Source organism: Lemur catta, chromosome 11 (genome assembly GCF_020740605.2).
Source record: "Lemur catta isolate mLemCat1 chromosome 11, mLemCat1.pri, whole genome shotgun sequence".
Lineage (NCBI taxonomy): Eukaryota > Metazoa > Chordata > Mammalia > Primates > Lemuridae > Lemur > Lemur catta.
In genome coordinates this window covers 85,848,981-85,859,752 of record NC_059138.1, presented here as the reverse complement: position 1 = coordinate 85,859,752, position 10,772 = coordinate 85,848,981, and the positions used below count along the sequence as shown (strand labels likewise).

At 41.2% G+C, this 10,772-nt stretch overlaps 1 non-coding gene across 1 annotated transcript; it reads right to left on the bottom strand.

Moving 5' to 3' along the window:
* Positions 1–10,235: 10,235 nt before the first annotated feature.
* LOC123647818 lies at positions 10,236–10,339 on the bottom strand. Its single transcript, XR_006738357.1, has one exon. It is a non-coding gene; the product is annotated as a U6 spliceosomal RNA (small nuclear RNA).
* Positions 10,340–10,772: the final 433 nt, after the last annotated feature.

Genomic DNA, 10,772 nt, shown 5'->3' with positions numbered 1-10,772 from the left:
AGTAGAGAAAGCACAAAAACAAAATCCAAAGGAACCTCACGATTTTTTATTTTTTATACAGCCCTAACCCTGGACTAGGTTTTCATAACTACTCATGGAAAACAAGTTCACTGGGGTAGGTGGGGTTGTTAGGGTTCATTGCTTAAAAAAGGGTATTTATTTATTTATTTATTTGTTTTTAATTTTGTTTAATTTCAGCATATTATGGGTGGGGCAAAGGCAGTATATGTAACCTTAACATTTGTACCCCCAGAACCTCATGATTTTAATGAAAGAGATGGAGATTTGAGCTGGGTGTGTGGGAGCCTAAGGGAGAGACTCAACTCTGTAGCAGTTGGAATAGGCAGGGGTAGGGTGGAGACCTGGGAACTGCCTAAAGGAAGTGATGTTGGCCCTGAGACCTTGATGGTGAGCAACCGTTAGCCAGACACACGGGTGTGTGGAAGGCACTGCAAGGAGGGAAAAGTGTGGAAGGCAGGGTTGGGGTGAGGTGAAGGAATGGAGGCAAAACAGGCGGCCAGGTGAACAGGAAGAGCCTCACACACTTAGAGCCTAGAGGGCTGTAAGGGGAGAGCTGAGAAATGCTGGGGCAGGAGCAGTAAGGAGTCTGGAGTAGTGGGGTGGGCTAAGGAACTTGAGTCACAGGCACAGAGGGTGGCAGCACACCAGCGTGTGATTTCAGCAGGGCACCCATGTGCCATCCCTGCAGCTGGGTGGAGGACTGAGAGGAGGACAGCCTGGAGAAGGGGAACTTAGGTAGTTCTCACAGTGGATCAGGCCAGGAATGTCGAAGGCCTGAGTCAGGGCAGGGGCAATGGGGCTGCAGAGCAGGAGCAGATCCCAAACAGACATTAGGGCGGTAAAACTGACTGTCACTGAGACTTTGTGTTACTGATCAAGGTCCGGGGAGTAAGAACATAAGTGAAAATGGGAGTAGGGAAATAGGAGGAATTTAGCCTTAGATATACTAAGTTTGAGATCTGTGTGGACACCAAGAGAGATGTTGAGGCTGGAAAGAGCCTGAGGAACACTTCAGGTGATGACCCGGCCAGCCTTTCCTGAGCGCTTCCTCCATGCCAGGCACTGTACTCACTGTTTTGCATTCGCTAGGTCATTAATTCTTGCCCTGCTTTTGTCTGCATACCTCCTGTCACTGTTGTGTATTAAATGATTCATTTGCTCATTTGTTCAGTGTCTGCCTCACACCATAACAGAAGTGTTACAAGGCCGATGATTTTTAATAAGTCTTGTTTACCCCTGCATAGCACATAGGAGGTCCTCAAAACTCCTGGTGAATAAATGAGAGAAGCTTTGTGGAAACTGTAGGAGGTAGGAATGATTATTGTTCCCATTTTATGGGTGTGGAAACTGAGGCTATGTTTTATATATATATATATATATATATATATATATATATATTGCTCCAGGTCACATGACTAGTTGCAAGAAGTGCCAGGATTCAAACCTGGGCCTCCATGATTCCGGAAGCTGGATGCTTGATCCTTCTCCAGACCAATATTAGCAAAAACAGCTATTGGAACCACAGGGAGGTGTTGATCTCATGTCCCAGGAAGAAGGTGTAGAGTGAACAAGAAGATCAAAAAGGAAATCTGAGGGTTTCCCCAGCCACTGTGGAGTAAGAAGACTCCCCAGAGGAGAACAAAAGCCATACCAGAGACATAAGACAAAACCAGGAAAGGAACTGTGTTCTAGAAAATGAAGAGGGAGATCCTGCCCCAAACGAGGGTGTGGTTGGTAATGCCACACTCAACTTGGGTTTCAAGTAAGGTGGGCTCTGGAAAGTGCCTGTAAGTGGGGCGTCTCTGTGGCAGCACTGTGGCCATGAGGCGTTAGAGGCAAGTGTTCTTTAGAGCATTAACAAGTGGTAGAGACCATGGTGAGGGTCTGGTCAGTGGGATGGCAGTGACAGTACCAGCCACTGGGGTGGGGACTCACGGGGAGGGGGTGGTGAGCCTAGGGGGATGCCAGGGTCCAAGAAAGAGGTGAGAAAAGATTTCCTTATTAAGATGGGAGAAGTTCCAGCTCTTTGGCTTGGGCTAGATGCAGAATAAAAATGTGTGCATATGTGGGGGGTGCATGTGGGGTGCATGTATGCATGCATTTGTGTGTTTAATAAGTGAATGAATCAATAAAACCTAATAATGGCTGTAAACCTGCTTTGCACATTGTAGAATGCAAAACAAATGTGAAGAGGTATTACTCAGCTTAGGCTAGTCTTGTTGGATCGTACCTTCAGACTCCTCACCTTATGCCTCCTGAGCCAAAGGTTCTGGCTGTGACAAATATCACCATCCCTCCTCCCATCACAGGAAACTGTGCTCTGCCTGATGCCATTGTTTATATGGAGCTTACAGGGAGAAAAGTCTTCCTCCTCCTAAGGAGAGAAAGGGCATCATACACTATTCCTGGATCTCAAGTGTGCATGTGCCTGGGGGTGACCTGAGAGGGACCACAGCCCAGCCCTCTCCAGCCATGCAGTCAGTGGGCTACTCCACACTGAGGCACCAGCCTGTCCTCTCACTTCCAGCAAAAAGAGAAAGCAGAGGTGTCCTCCACTCCATTCCAGGCACGGGCTCGCTTGTAGTCACCACCGGCTGCATAATGTGTGGGGTCCAATGCAAGATGAAAATGTGGGGGGCCCTTGTTCAACTCCAAGTCAATGACTGCAGAGCAGTAACCCAAGTGTGAGTCCTGGGCACAGGGTCCTGTCCAAGGGTCCAGGCTGTGAGTCTGTGTAGCTGGCCCTGCTGCAGGCTGGGCTACCAAGGTCGTCAGTTTGGATGGATGCCTTGGTTCTCAGCACCTATGATGCCTTTGCAAACCTGGCCATTAGTGCATTTCTTCTATTATTAAAAAAGAGATCATTTCCTGAGACTGGCTCAGGTACTTTAGCCCTCATCTCTCTGGAGGTTCTTCTCTCTCTCCTTTGTGTACGTCTCATCCCTGCTTCCACAGGCTCATCCTCAGCCCTCTTTTCTCCTTACTTGCAACACTATCTAGGCAGGATTGGGAATTGATTTACTTTTAATCTTGGGAACCAAGGCAAAAAAATTCCCTGGCTTACATATTTGGTGAGTTCCTGAAAATGTGAGCCTACATCTATCATTTATATTTGATATTATATCCTCTCATGGGTATCCACTAAATTTTCAAAGACTTTCCCACAGGTGACTACAGAGCATCCCAAGTACTTGATAGAATGTAGGTCCATAATCATCCACAATCCTGGGGGCGGTGGTGGGGACACAACTTTGAAAACTTATTTTAAAAATTATCTGAATGGATGCAAAATGATTTGACAGTGTTTATCCCACTTGGTGTGAATATTTTCGTGTTTTAGTGTAGAAAATTCAACATGTTTGAGTGCTTTCCTACCCTTCAATGAGGGTGTTTCACAATACACAGTCTGTGCTCATATTACCATTCTAAAAATACAACAAATCCTGAAGTATGGCCCACATGGGTTATGGTTCAGGAATCATGACCCTGTATTAATATTCGCTTTGGGAAGCAATTTGCACCAGTCAATGTATAATCTATTATCATTTGATTCAGACACAAACTCTCTGGGAATGTAATTAAATGGACATTTAAGCCACCTCTTTCTTTTATATTCAAATAAAGGCCAAAAAACATGGTTATGTACTTCCCAGCTATTTCCATTTCTTTGGGAATATTTGGTGACTTCATGGAATTTTAATATTTAAGTCTTAAATCTTTATCTAGCAATTCTTCCTGAATATATTAGAATTTTATAAAGTTAATAATCCTATATGTGTAAATACTATGATAAAGAGGTCACTGTTTTAAAAAAGATGATATTACAGCAATCAACAGACATTTCCAACTTCACTGGGAACAAACAAACAACAAAATACAACCCTCAAATAAATTTAATATATCAGTGCAATCATTCAAGAACCAATGAAGATATTCTATGCTCTATGGAAAGCTATGTGTATGTGCCTAATGGGCACTTACTGTTTCACAGTTAGTGAGTGAATCCTAACTATAGTTATAAATTGTGTAAAGACAGAAATCTCTACTAAATGAGATTGATTTGAACTCTTATCCCTATTTATCAGATAAGCAAATTGAGGAGATTCAGATATCCAGATACAAGAAGGTCATCGAGCACCAGGAAGATTCACAGCAAATAGGACATCTACAAGACACAGCCATCAACTGGGCCAAAATCAAAATGAAGGAGAAAATTCTACAAGCAGCAAGATGAAAGCAACAACTGACCTAGAAAGGAAAACCCATCAGGCTAACAGCAGACTTCTCAGTGGAGATTCATAAGCCTGAAGGGATTGGGGCCCCATTTTTAGTCTTCTTGAACAGAACAACTGCCAGCCAAGAATTCTGTATCCTGCAAAACTAAGTTTCATAAATGATGGAGAAATAAGGTCTTTCCCAGAGAAGCAAACACTGAGGGAATTTGTCAATACTAGGCCTGCTCTACAGGAGATAGTCAGAACTACATTATACATGGAACAGCACAATAGATACCCACCAGTGTAAAAGCACCCAAAAGTTAAAGCTCACAGCTCTCATAAAACAGTAGCACATGAGGGAAAACAAACATTAAGGTATAACCCAACATAATGAACAGAACAGCATCCCACATATCAATACTAACACTCAACATGAATAGTCTGAATGCCCCACAGGAAGAAAGAAAATTTCTTGTATTCAACCTCTGAATTTACTGTTGGACCAAAGAGTAGCTGCTTAGTTCCTGTGTACTCATCTCCTCCTCCTTCTCCTCCTCCTCTTCGTCCTCCTTCCCCTTCCTCCCCTCCCATAGTTCAATGCCATTAGCCCACTATTCATTCTTTTTTGACCTAGATTTTCTATTCTCTTCATTGGCACTAAGCATTTTTCAGTCCCCATATGAAACATACCCTTTATATCTTCAAGATTAATGATTATCTTCTCAAAGAGAGAATTAAGGACAGTGAGAACGGTATGAGGCATAGAGTGGGTTTTATTGGCTAATCTAAGAAATCCATTACTTGGTTTAATACAATGAACTCTAAGAAAGACCTAGTGGTCAAATTAGTAATACTACTGAAATTGAGTAATATTTTAAAACATTTCTACAATTATGTTTTGGTAAATCTCAATTTACAAAGAGTGACTGTTCACAAAACATCAGAGGAGCTGATGCTGGGCAGGTTGAAGAATCATACAAATCCCGACTGAACATCACAGAGGACTTCACAATTATTTGATGTTCTTCATAATTTGGTGAGGTGAGTTACAGTTGCATTTTCCCTTCAAGGAGACTGAGGCATGGAGACATTTAATAGTATACCTATTACAGAAATGAAGTCAGTGGTAGAGCCAGAATTAAAACTTAGGGCATCTGAGGATCCCATATCTGATATCACCCATTTAGCCACATAGAGGATGAATTGAGTCACCAGTGAAAATTCTGGGGGAGGGGGCCCTAAAATAATTTCCTCTGACTATGCTACATCTTATCTTGCCACACTGTGGGTGACAGAGCCTGTCCTCATTATCTTATGCCCAACCATGAGCCCTTGTGTAGGAGAAGTGAGAAAAGTGAAGTCTGTGGTGTGATTTTGATTGTCATGTGGGAAGAGGATGTAAACGGCTCCCTCCTCGTGGACCAGGGATCTGAGTGTGCAGGCCTTTAAACATGGATCCAGGGCACGGCACTCTCTTCTCTGCCTGACAGCTGAGAGCGCACCTCCTACTTCCTTGGCCACGAGCACACATTTTTAATAAGACATCAGTTGAGCAGCAGAATATTGGATATGAGCTTTAATTGCATTCTGCTTCCCATAAGCTCTACCCCCTCACTGGTGAGGAAAATATCACCACCTTTGGGTTCACAAGGTAGCTTTCTTGATACGCGGTCTCCAACTTTTACACAGAAATTCTGATGAAGATAGGACCCACTTTCCCAAAACAAGTTCTCATTTCTTCTGGTGTCCAAACTGTATTGACTCCAAACCTTTGTCCTCCCAATCAGGAGAAGGCTTTCCCTTGGAGGTACTTAACAAATGCTTTTTCATTGGAAGGAGATCAGTGGTCATTAATAACCCTTTGCAGAGGAGGGAACTGTAAAGTTTGGCCATTTCCCCTGACAGAGACCCTTTTTCTAGTGCTGTTGCCATTGCATGGTGTTGCCTCCAAGACAGGAAGGGGAGTATTCCAGTGCAAAGCCAGAAGCCCCAAGGCACTAAAGCACACCTGGTCCTACCTCTGAATCCAGGGTGTGCTTCCATTCTGAGGCTTCTCAACTATGGCTGCTGTGCACCAAACCAGACCCAAATTCCAAGATATAGTCCTATCACTTTACACTCAAGCACAGACATTTTCTCCAGGGTGTGTCATGCTACCTAGACCCTGGTGCAGGAGGGACCACAGAACCTGCTTTGACAGAAGCAGCTCCCCAATCAGCAGCACAGCCCTGAGGCTGAGCCCAACTCCAACTCTCCTGGGAGCCCCTTGCCTTGTCTGTTGGCCTCATTCAGGGCAAAACCAGGCCATCAGATATCCTCTAATAGCTTAGAACCTCAAAGCTTTCATTTCTTTCCTTCTAGATGGCCATTTGGCCCCTAATAGGAATCTGTTGATACAAATAGATGCAAAAGAGAGGGACAATGCCCAATTTTGTCCACTTATGGAAACTGAGCTTCAGTAACTTGCCATGTCAACAAGAAGACCACGATGTGCTTGTCTCATATCACATATTTTAAATGGCTATTATTTTTCCCTGAACAACAAAAAAAGAGGGTATGTTATGCTGCTAAAAGTGGAAATAAGTAGAGTTGTTTCATGTTAGTTTTCCAAAAATAACACAAAGTAATCAAACAAATAAAATAAAAAGATTCACCCCACTGACAGTACTGTCTTGAGCTATGTAGTTATCTCAATAGCAGCATTGTTGTTGAGGAAGAAGACAGAGATATTTTTGGTAAAAGTGGTTTGGTGTATGAAAAAGTAACCACCAACATAGATATTCTGACTGTGTTAAGGATGAAGAGAAAGTTCATGGAATTTCATATAGCCAAGAAATTGAGTGTTGGGTAAAGAAAATTCTGCTCAGTCATACAGAGCACAAAGATGCCCAACTGCTGAATGAAGAAAGGAGCACACAGGTCAGCTACCAGAACCCAAGTGGACTGGAGCCTAGAACATTCCACACATCCTTTCTGTGAACAACGTTCAGGCTGGGCAGCTTGCACCCCATTCCATTTTATGTGGGGTGGAATAGCAACTAACACAAGGCTAGATTCTAAGATCAGCATATAAGGCAAATGGCACATATGATTAAATTGTCTAGGAAAAAAAAATCCCACAATCCATCCATGGGTTCATAATGTATAGGTTTGTGGGTATAACCCCAAAAGAACATCAGATTCACATCTATTTCCCCTCTCTTTGGGCATATACATTGAGTAGGGTAGCAGGTGGCATCACCCACAACATTGTAATGTTCTCTCTTTCCCTCAAGTGCATGTAATTCAAATCACATGAGTTATATATGTACATGATATGAATACATTAAAAGTGAGAAGGGGAGACATGTATATGTGACCTCTTGAAAAAACTCATATCACACAAAGGAAAAGCAATATTCACCAGAAAATGCAAAAGAAAAGCATACTTCTAAAAATAATTTTGGTATTGCAGCAAAAAAATAGTTTTTTGGTGTTGTCAATAAGCTGCCCATTTGAAATAAAGCCAGAAAATTGAGGGAGCTAAAGAAGAGATAGATGCAACTCTTGAAACACCTTTTATAGTATTTCTAAGCTTTCTAAATGCTTTCTAAAGTATTCCTAACTCCGGCTTCCAGGGCACCACATTAGTTCTCCTATCATATAGTCATCCCTTCTCAGGCTCCTTTGCTCCTTCCTCCTCACTTTCCCAACCTCTAAACATTACAATCCCGTCGGGCTTAGTCTTAGGATCCCTTCTTTTCTATGAATACACTCACTCACTTAGTGATCACTTCTATTAATATTCTCAGCTTTATACACCACATGGACCCACGTGTTTACCCTGATGGCTCTGCCTGTATATCTACAGACCAGAGCTCCAGATCCATGTATCCAACTACCTTCTTAACACTTGCACTTTGATGCAATAGGCATCTTAGGCAAACATGTCTAGAACTGAACCCTTGAGTCCCCATTTCCATCCTATTTGCTCTTCTTCCTCTAGCACGTCCCATCTCTGTCAATGCCATCACCGTTCAGTTGACCCAATCGTTCAGGTCAAAACTCTGAAGTTATTCTCCACTGTCTCTTTCCCTCCCACATCATGTCTAATCCACTAGCAAATCGTGTTGTCTGGATATTCAAATGCCCTCTCATTATCTCTCTTGACACCACCTAGGTCCACGCTGCCCGCACCCTTGCCTGGGCCTCTGCCATCCTTTCCCAACTGTTCTTCCTGCATCTACTCTTGCCTCGCACAGACCATTCTTCTCACAATGGCCTTTCAAGGTACAAATGAGATGCCTTTCAAGATACAAATCAGATCATGTGATTTGTTCAAAAGTTTAAAATTGTTTCCCACTGTGGTTAGTATAAAATCTCAAGTCTCTTTAAGGCTTTCAGAACCCTCTATGACTTGGCCCATGCCTACCATCTCATGACTTTGAACCCTTTTTTTACTAACCTCAAGTTACTTTGGCCTCTAATGGTTCCTGGAACTTCACCGAAGTCTTCACCTCAGCAGAACATTTTTGTTTGCTAGTCCCTTAAACCTAGAACCACCTTCTGCAGTTTTAGCATAGCTGGATCCAAGCCTAAGAAGCTATACATAGAGCAGAGGGAAGAGTGGAATTAAAAGAGCTAACCAGGTCTTACTTCACACTCCAGATTCTTAGCACCCATGGATCAAACCTGTGTTGCAAAGAGAAAAGTCATTTAAATCAAGTTTCTGATTGAATCTTTAATCTAAATACATTTTAATACAGAAAATATTGTGGAATTTGCTCAAGCTGTTATCCAAATGTACAGGCGGGAAATTCACTACAGCATGGTTCAAAGCAAACTTTGGGGGGCATTAAGAAAAAAGAATAAAAAATATTTCATGTCTATAGTGCTTCCAGTTGACACTTCTCAACGAACCAGTTCCTGTGGGTTAGGAAAGCCACGGATGCACACTTATATCTGAACAAACCACATTGCAAAACTTCCATATTGGTTCTGATACTATTCCAGTTGATGCCTTTAAGTTTCCTACGTAATATATCTGGGATGTATTACACCAGTCTTATACCCCAGTTGGGTAGTATTATGTGTTAGGCACATAATACAAGCAGTCATAAAATTGGACTCTTGCATGTCTTTACTAAAAGAAAACAAAACAAAATAAAGATGTACTTCAAGAGATGAAGGTGGAAATTAAAACAAAAACAACTCAAAAATGAAGAAGTCCTATAAAAATGCCTAAGGTAAATATTAAAACTAATAAAGTATATACAGTTATATACAATACTTATAAATATGGATTAGAAATAAAATGCACAAGTCAATACAGTTCTTTAAAAAATAATGACATACTATGAAACTAATCATGTAATAACAAAATGGATCTAATATCCCAGGTCAATTAATAACAATTAAGAAGCTAAACAAGTGGAGAGTAGAGGAAGTAAAAACATTCCAAATTCCTCACTAAAAATATTGTCAGATTCAAAAATTATTGATAATTAGAGGCATGTAGCTTTAAATGTGTAGCTGGATAGACTGAAAGAGACCGAAAAATATGACCTGCAAATCACTATAGAATAGAAAAGAAAAACCTTAATGTTGATACAATTTCCAAGAGTCTTTGTGATCTGTAAAAATAAAACACATCACTTTCATTTTACACAAAAATTATTTGCAAATATAGGCAAAAAATTAGGAAAGTGTAAGTGTTCTAGCCATTAATACTGTGTCTGTTAAAGAAAATTACTTTTTAAAAAAGCTTACACACGTAAAATGTGTAATAATATTCATAAGGAAAAGTTAGTGTTTCTTTACTTACTTTTAAATCAAAAATAAGTGTATGTCTTCTCTTTATATGTTCACGAAAGATTTAGAAAACATATAGCATATATTAGGGTACAAAACTTCAATAATTTTCAAACAACTAATACTGCACAAAATATCAGATCAAACTTCCATAAAATTATACAGAAATATAACTACATTTTATTGCATTTTTATTTTTTTTTATTTTAAAATATGGAACGCTTCACAAATTTGCGTGTCATCCTTGCACAGGGGCCATGCTAATCTCTGTAGCGTTCCAATTTTAGTATATGTGCTGCCAAAGCAAGCACTTTATTGCATTTTTAAACTTCAATCGCCTTAGTTTCATTGTGCCTTTGGTTAGCATTTAGTACACAGAATTCGAAATACCCAAATATCAGTTTTCTCCTTCTTCCTTAGTAATGGAATCTCCAATTTTTAGCTAGACAGATGGCCAACCAGAATAAAGACCTTCATTTCCCATTTTCCCGTACAGCTAGGTTTAGACACGTGACTGCATTCAGGCAGATGAGACTCAGGTTGGACTGCTGTGTGCAACTTCTGGTAAGCGTCCTTCAAGGGAAGGAATGCTCTCTTTGTCATTTCCTTCCTCCTACTGGCTCAGCAGTTGATTGGAGTGTGAGCAGCTGTCTTGAGCTATGGAGCATCAGCTAAGAAGGGCTGAGCAACAGGGCAGATAGTCCTGGGAACCCAATGGCCTTTGGATACCTTTGTGAGAACACT